The following is a 9,604-nucleotide window of genomic DNA, read 5'->3' as shown; positions in this document are numbered from 1 at the left end:
TACATCCTTGTGGCATTGGACTATGTGTCCAAATGGGTGGAGGCCGTTGCGCTTCTTAATAAGGCAAAATACATCAAATGACCCCTGAACTATACTCGAAATGTCAAATTCACACTCAAACTATACAGACGACCTATTACACACCTGAACATCTAAAAAGTGAATTTAATACCACCCTACAAGCTGACGTGGTACAAAATAAAAAAATAATTAATAAGTGGCGCGTTTTTTATAAAAAATTATTTTTTATTCAATTTTTTATTAAAATAAATGTTTTTGTACCCCCACCCCCCCCCCCCCCCCGCCTCTATCACTCCAAAACCGCCCCACCATTCTTTCTTCTTCATCCCTGCACCCTTCACCCTTTTTTTTTTTTTTTTTTTTTTTTTTTTACATTATGTCTCTCCTCCCTTCACACCTGCTCCATCCCCTCACATCACCATACCTTCCATCACAAATAATCACATTGCCACCATCAATTTCACCATCCTCACCTGACCCACCATCAAAAATTAAAACCCAGCACCATTAATATAAATATCTCAATTAATTTTTGTTGATTAGGATAGTAATATGAAAATAAAAAAACAGAACATGAATCTCAATGGTGGTGATGACATCTTTGTTTATAGCTAGTAAATTTGATGGTGATGGAATTGATGATTGGGTTTGGGGATGGTGATATGCCATGTGATAACCTAGGTTTTCAGAATGAGCGGGTGGGGGAAGAAGAGCGGGTGGAGGGGGGAGGGGCAAAGAACAACAACAAGGGTGGGGGGGGGGGGGGGGCGGCCAGCAAAGAACAACGTCACATCAATAGTGGGTCTTGTTGAAAAGCAGCAACAAATTGAATTTTGGACGGGGTGATGTAATTTCGATGGGGAATTTAGTTGCAGATCTTGAATTTATGGTGATTGTTTGTAATTCTTATAATGCGGAGTTGTGAAGCGATTTAACGGTTGATTCGTGGTTGTGGGAAATTTGTGGTTAATTTTTTTATTTTATGGTGGTGGGTTCGATGGTTGATTTGACAAAATGGTGATGGATATGGTGGTGGTGAAATCGATTGTGGTGGTAGCGGATATGATGGTGGTGAAACGGGTGGTGGCAAATTTGGGCGGTGGCGGATATGGTTGTGGTGAAATTGAGGGGGTGCATGGTTTTGTAACGAGTATTAAGAAAAGGAAAATAGTGCAAATTAAAAAGAAAAAAGAAAAAATACTGAAAATAATAAAATTTATTTTATTTTCACGTGGCGCTGACGTGGCATGCGCGTGTGGTGTTAAATATACTTTTTAGATGTTCAAGTGTGTAATAGGTCGCATGTATAGTTTGAGTGTGAACTCAACATTTTGGGTATAGTTTAAGTGTCATTTGATGTGTTTTGCCTTCCAATAATGAAGGCAAAGAAGGTCACCGCGTTTCGAAAGAACACATATTCTCAAGGTTTGGAACTCTAAGGCCATCATTAAAGTGACGGGGTACTCACTTTTGCAACCGCTTATTCAAAGCGCTTCTTGAAAAATATGGAGTAAAGCATAAAGTAGCCACCCCTTATCATCCCCAAACAAGTTGTCAAGTTGAGGTGTCGAATCGACAGATGAAGAGTATCCTCTCCAAGACAGTTAACGCAAATAAGACTGATTGTTTGAGAAAGTTGGATGATGCTCTATGACATACAAAACACACATTGGCATGTCTCCCTATCAATTGGTATTTGGCAAAGCTTGTCACCTTCCGGTGGAACTCGAACACAAGGCACTTTGGGCATTGAAAAAGTTGAATCTTGATTGGAGAGATGCTTCCCAACTAAGGATGGATCAACTAAATGAGCTGGATGAATTTCGATTTAGAGCCTATGTGAGCTCTTCCATCTACAAAGCCCGCATGAAGCATTTTCATGACAAAAAGATCTTGCAAAGAGAGTTCTTATTGTTCAATTCAAGACTCCGGTTGTTTCTCGAAAAGTTGAAATCCAAGTAGTCCGGTCCGTTTGAAATCACCCAAGTGTTCCCACATGGAGCACTTGAACTTGTGTGTCCAAGTGAAAATAAAATCAAAGTGAACGGGCAAAGGGCTAAGCATTACTTTGGCTTACCCAATGAAGCAAAGACCATGGAGGTCACCTACCTCAATGAACCATAAAAGAAAAGGGGTAAAACCGTCGTGCCGCGACGTTAACTCAAGCGCTTCTTGGGAGGCAACCCAAGTCTTTTGTTTAACGTTTTCTTAAGTGTGTAGGATGCACGGTAAATAAATGCAAGGTGAACTCGTGGGGAGAATTGGAACAGAACCTGAGAAAATTAAAGGCAGGGGTGAATTTGCGGCCTTGATCAGTACTGCAAATCATGTTACGATGAAAGTTTGTGGCCGCAAACTTCACCCCACAAAATGGCAGTGACCAACTAAAAAAGAGGAATTTTATAGCCATTCGCGTACCTCAAATTGATTTTTTTACGCCGCAACATGGCTCGTACTAATCGACCAAAGGCTGACACGTCGGTAGGTCGAGCCCGCGCGGGAATGTGAGGTCGCAAATTTGATATACAACCGCATTCTCCCTGTAAACTGCAAAAGTATAAAAGGTTTTTGAAACGTTTTTCATCTTCAATTTTTTCAAACGAGACAACAGTGACTTTTTATCTCCCCTAATTGCAATTTCAAGCATACACCCCTCAAAACTGACCCAATCCCTTCCCCATCTTGTGTTGTGGTGCGTCTATTGGCTCGTAATCAATATTTTCCCAATTGCCCTTCTCTACTATTGATCTATAAGGATGACTGGCCGCAAGAACCTGGCACAAAAGAACCCAAAGATGCCTTACTGGGAAGAAAAAAAAGCTGCTTGCTCTGGGTGCTAAGTCATCTACCGCACCTTCCACATCTCAGCTAGCTCCCACAGCCCAGGGCACTCCGGCCAACACTGATGATGTGATCCGCCAAAGGTTCGAAGCCCAGATAAAAAGGGAAGAATGTCTTCGATGGGCTATTGAAGGGGTGAAAGAGTGTTATGACATTAAACGCTCCTTCAATATTGAGAAGTGCATCAGTCTTTCAAGCTTAAAAGACTCGTTTCCCAGAATCATGGAGCAATTGCACCAGAGAAACTGGATGGTTTTCACCCAAGAGCCTGGGAAGTTTGTCCCCCAGATTGTCAAAGAATTCTATACCAGCTTGGGTGTCAACATGGGTAAGAAAAAGAAAGTCAGAATGGGCCGCCGCGAGGGAGAGGGCCGGCTCTCGTTCTCTACGAGGGATCAATTTAGAATACTTTGACAACAAGGGCACCCCTCACAGTGAATATGACGATATGATTCAATCCGATGTGGTGGAAACCAAACAAGGTTGGCTGGCAGAAATCATAGCGGCTCCGGGCACTACTCCTCCGTGGATTAGGACTAGGACGGATATTGAAAAGGTGACCCTAAACATTGAGGCAAAATTTTGGTTGTCCTTCATCAGCTCCCGGTTCTGGCCCTCACATAATGAGACCCTAGTGGGGATTCACAAGGCTATTCTCATCGTGTACATCATGACTGGGGTCCACATTAATGTGGGTAGCATTATGTACCCCCACATTATCGATCGACCTTGGCAGACATCTCGGTTCATCCCCTTCTCATGCTTGATCACTGACTTATACAGGAGGCACAAGGTGCCTGTGTTTAAAAAAGTGGATCGAGAATGTGCAGCAGTTGTGGTCGTAGATATTCTCCAGATGGAGGATGATGATAACCCTGAGAGAAAGATAAAGAAGGCTCGAGCTCAGACCATTGACCTCACAGCGGGATTAGAGAACCTTGCTAGGCCTGACACTTTGGCTATTTCGACGCCCTCGGGTCCTGCTTCGACTGGTGCCTCCACTAGAACAGCTGCGGGGTCCACCACTAGTGACACCCTCCACCTGCTATAGGGGCCCCACCTTGGAGCACACGGCCCCCCTTTGTTGATGATTTTTGGAACATGGCCCGGACTGTGGGGGCTGTGGATTCCAAAGTGACCCGCTTCATCCGCACTCTGCCTGACATGATTAAAAAGGCAGTGGAGAATCCACGAGCGATGGGGCGAGCGTGTGGTGAATCCGGAAAAGAGGGCAGCAAGATAGTAGGTGCGAGGCACGAAGTGTGAGCGGTAAAGACCGAACTTGCTCGATGCGTGCGGTTGCAGACGCCTTCCCCGACCCCACTATTTCGAGGCTATGGGTACGGGGGTCGGATGGATACCGAGGGATCCCGCACGAGTCGAGGCTACGAGAGTTCTTCGCATCACTCCCCACCCGACGATCCCTTACATTTGTGATGATCGATGCGAGGAGCCGGATGATATAGAGAGACACCGACGGATGCCTCGAAGGAGCGACCGAGCGGTATAAGCGACTGCGCATGGCCACCGTGTCACTCGAACTGATGCTGAGCTTGAGCGCGACATACAGATAGCCAGAGAGCACTCCTTTATGGATATGATTCCCCCTAGTGGGGGGTGGTACTCCTACTGTCGTTTGATGGATTTTTGAGTCTTTTTGATGATGTACTTTTGACAGATAGTACTTTTGATTGTTGTTTTAAATATTGTAGTATGTTCATTATTCGCATAGTTGTTGTTATGTTATTGCCCGGATGTTGTTTGTGTCATTTTGTGGTATTACCTATATCCTTGGCTTTTCTTAGTCGTGGTTCTTTTCCTAAGGATGCTAATGGTCTTTTGAACCCGGTATTTGTAGAAAGTTTGAGTTGGCTAGTCCCAATGATAGATATTTAGGCACTTTATTTAGGGAACTAAGCCTTGTAGGGTCGGGACGTGAGCATGACTTGTTTGGTATCAATACAGTTAGAAGGTTACATAATAGGGCGTACCCCTCAAAAATTTTAAACTTTATTGGGAAATGAGGACCATGACAACTTAGGCTTCACTTTGTTACTCTTGACTCCTCAATTGGGTAAACCATTAATTGATCTTCTTTTGATAGATATTGACTCATTCTGAACATGCATGTGCCAAGAGTGGTGACGTTTTGTATTGACTTATGTGATTGCTTGTGTCAATCAAAACTTGCCCGGTTTGTCTTCCTAAGCTAAACTTGAATGATCGGTTGAAGAAAAGATCTTAGGCAATCTTTGAATTTTCATGTGAAATACCCTGTTCATACATGTATCACTATTTAACCCTTTTGAGCCTTTAGCCTTTTTCTTGATTGCCATATGACAAGCCGTACCACTTCATGTATCTCTTTTTAACCCATCCTTCCTTGAACTCTAAAATCTCAACATAGGCTTTTAGCCTAAGTTGGGGGTGAGAGGCCATGTGATAAAGGTTGACAAAAATCGAAAGTGGAATGGCGGTAGTTAGAAATGAAAAGGTTGTCCGTGCACGAAAGAAAATAAAAGAAAAAGAAAGAAGTTTTTTTTTATTGTTGTGTTACTAGAAAGGATTCTCTAATAAGTGAAAAAAGGGGCGGTTAATAAGAAGGCAATAGAAAGATGTGACTAAGGAGAGAAAAGGTGGAAAGAAAATGAAATCATGGTGAATCAAAGAAAAGGCCTCAACCAAGTCAAATGTAGTGCTCAAGGAAGGGATAGTCACTTTTGTACCCAAATTTATATCCTACCCAACCCAAAGCCATTATACAACCCGGAAAGACCTTTGTGATCTATAATCGATTGTTTTTGAAATTAATATGGAAAGAATGTAAGGGAAAGCATATGGTTTGATACTTGTGACACGCGAGATTCTTTTTTTTGAGTGCGAGTGTTCTCCTTTTGTGCCTCTATATTGATCGATATTTGTGTGAAAGGGACTTTCTTTCTTATGAGGGCGCTGTATTGTAATAGTAGATGAGCAATGAGACCATGCAAGCGATTCAATAGGATGTGAATGCGAATTGAGTAATCTCGAGAAATCATGCGAAGCTTTGGAGTGTCATAAGGTCATTGCTAGTGCATTTTTTTTGAAATAACAGGAAAGGGGGGACTTAGTAGAAGGATTATGTGTGTTTTCTAATTATTGATACCAACTGATAGTCATGTGAAACCCATGTAGGCCAGTTGGCAAGTTGTGAGTTGTGAGTTGTGAGTTGTGAGTATCGAGTTGTTTGCTTGAGGACAAGCAAAAGGTTAAGTTGGGGGTGTTAATGAGCCGTGGATTTTAGGGCTTTTTACATCCACTACGTATACTTTTTGAGTAGTCTTTTCAAGTGTTTGTTCGTGTTTTCATGTATTTTCATGTGTTTTCAGGTTTTGTGAGTTGAGGACCAAAGAGGGACAAATGGAACAAAAAAGATCAAAAGAACATAAAGATGCGACGAATATATGACACCGCAAAGTGTATTTGCGGCCGCATCTTTTGCCCGTAAAAAATGGCAGTCAGCTGAGAAAAGATCACCAAGTTGCGACGAGGATGTGCCAACACAACTTCAGAGTTGTCGTCGCATATTGGAAGCTCGAACACCCAGTGAGCCAAGCTACATGCCTGGAGTTGCGACGCAGATGCGGCACCGCAAACTCAAGTTACGGCCGCATCTTCAGAAGAGCTGTGAGGACTTGCTAAGCATTCTGGGTCGCAAACTCATGTTGCGACAAAGAAACTTGGATCGCATCTGCGACATTTGTCCGAAATTTGACTTTTTATCCTCCCTCTATAAATACTTGTACCTAGTGCTTTGTGCACATTATTGAATATTCCACACTTTTTACTTTTCAGTTGTCTTTTAGCATTGAGGGAGCTTTGAATATCATTTATTGTGGAAGCTTTTAAGAAGATTCTCCATCTTTTTGTCATCTTGTCCATTAACATTATTGTAAGCTCCATGAATATTTTCTTTGCTACTACTTTATATTTAATAAGTATGAATAGCTAACTCATTTAGTTAAGGTTGTGAGAACAAATGTGTTATGTCACACCCCGACCTTATTAGGGTGTGATGGGCACCCGACTCTCCTCAGAGTCGAGCGAACCCTTAGACATTCGCGTAATAAAACCTGCCATTTCGAAAACTTCTTAAAACATGGAACTTTTCAAACAACAATCGTTATCTGAAAATACATACTCTTTTAACATTTACAAATTATTCGCACTTCCCGACGCACTATCCACGGACACCGTCGCAAAGTCTCTAGGATGTATAAATACCATGACATAAGTACCGACCCGGCAACACTCCGAACCGAGACGGAGCTCGCCAATCCCACCGGAACAACTCCTAGCAAAGTCTTTTACTCGTCCGGGTGTACCGCGTGGCATGAAACGCAGCCCCCCGAAGAAAGTGAGCCGCACGAAGAATGTACCGAATATGTAAGGCGTGACAAATAATAACCACACTAATTTAAGAGAGAAGAAATCGCAAATCAAATTCAATACCCGACTTTTCGCCGGGAAGAAGCAATATATAATATATAAATATATATATATATATATATATATATATATATATATATATATATATATATATATATATATATATATATATATATATATATATATATATATATATATATATATATATATATACGGGTCTCATTTAATCCTTAAGTAAATAATGCAAAAGAACACACGCTCCTTAAGTAAGGGATGCAATCTAACCCGTGCGTCGCTTCCGACATTCAATGAAATAGTCCCTTCGGACGGCCGCTTCCGGCGTAGTAATAAAGATGGCCCCTTCGGGCATTGCCGCTTCCGGCATAATAACAACGATAGCCCCCCGGGCATGGCCGCCCAAAGATAATAATAAAGACGGCCCCTTTCGGCATTGCCGCTTCCGGCATAACAATAATCACGGCCCCTTCGGCATAATAGTAATGATAATGTAAACATAAGTAGTAAGTGAAATGAAATAGTAAAATCTCGCACCCCTTCGGTCGTTTTTGAAAAATAGCTCACGCGTACATAAGTCGAGGCCATAGTGCACCCGGACGTGAGCCGAGGCCATAGCACACTCGGTGGATCGGTGAGGCCACGGCTCGCTCGCATACGTACCGAGGCCATAGCACACTCGTGCATAAGTCGAGGGCCACCGCACCCCTTTCGGAGTGGTTTTAGAAAGTCTAGATATTAAAATCTCACACCCCCGGCGGAGTGGTTTTAGAAAAATCAATTTTGTGTTTCCTTGTACAAAACTAATTCTTTAAAAATCATCAGTGAACCACAAACGCGTTTCCGAAGCCATTTTTTTGGAAAATCAAAGTAATAATTATATTAGGAACATTGTCACACCACCACGTACATTATAGAACATAATGAGGTAGCTAAACAACTGGCCTTTGGTAGTCGGGTCCTACCATGCAAGTTCTAAATGTTTAGGGAGTTCTTCCATCATTTCACACAATTTCCAATTCAATTCTACTGAATGAATAGTAGTTAATTTCAATCTCGAATTTCTAAGAAAGGAATTGTCCCCGAGGCACGTATTCAAGCCTACTACGTCTAAGACATGCCAAAGAAAGAAAGTGAAGCCTTACATACCTTTTCCGTCTCTTACGCTACTCCAAATTCCAGTTCCAAGTTCGCCAAAATCTACAATTTGGTCATATTTACCAAACGTCAATTAGAGCATTTAGAAGTTGAGTCTTAAGGTAACACTTGCCTACCGAAATTTCGGCGATTTCCCCGTAAATACTTCATCCCACCAAATTCAACTTGGTCAATTTTAATCAACAACAATCCGGAAATTCAACCCGGCCAAACCATCCACAATAATGCCAATAATCATACTAACAATTTCACACCTTGACTACATTATCTTCCATAAACCCATAGAACTATATACAATTTACATCAACTTCGTCACATGCTTTAATGAACATAACTTCACTTAAGTCATTTAAACCTTAATTATCAACATAGAATCCATGGCGACATCAACCAAAAATACTAAACGAACTTAGTTCATTCATTGCCATGCAAAGCACCCATTTTCGGCCACAACTCCAACACATACAACTTCATGAATTTCATTCGTTTCCTACATATTACAACAACACAAAGACATGCTAAATTCACTTAATCCATTGCTCCTACACATCACTACACGTACATGATCCATCACTAATACCCACGGCTCAACACCACTACACGGCCACACACACAACTCACATTATTTCCATGAATTTCATACATATCTTCATACCACAACAAGCAACTCACTACATAAAATGAACTTAATCTTCCACACAACACATCACATGCACACACGGCCCAAGCATGCAACACACATATTTTCATATACTTCACCCACTTCTTCAACCTACAATATGTGTAAACCATCATAACAAAATGAAAGAGACTAGTTCTTACCTTTTCCTTCTAACTCCTTCACTTGACCAAGATGCTACATCGATGAAATAAGCGTTCTATCCTCCGAAATAATTATACCACGTTGTCGAGGACCCTTGAATTGGTAGGAACACATGAAGAAAATAATTTTTGGCACAAGATTTCCAATGGCTATTTTTTCTTAGCCATGGCCGAATAGGCCTTCTCCTTGCTCTTCATCTTTTTTTTTTTTTTTTTTTTTTGTTCTTGAATAGAAGGCAACTCATATATATATGAGTATATATCCAAGCATGTGATGGGGCACATGCCCCTCTCTAGAATTTTCTTGAAATTTTTCTAA

This window comes from Lycium ferocissimum, chromosome 2 (genome assembly GCF_029784015.1).
Source record: "Lycium ferocissimum isolate CSIRO_LF1 chromosome 2, AGI_CSIRO_Lferr_CH_V1, whole genome shotgun sequence".
NCBI lineage: Eukaryota > Viridiplantae > Streptophyta > Magnoliopsida > Solanales > Solanaceae > Lycium > Lycium ferocissimum.
The sequence above is the reverse complement of the archived record's forward strand: the minus strand, read 5'-3'. Positions refer to the sequence as shown.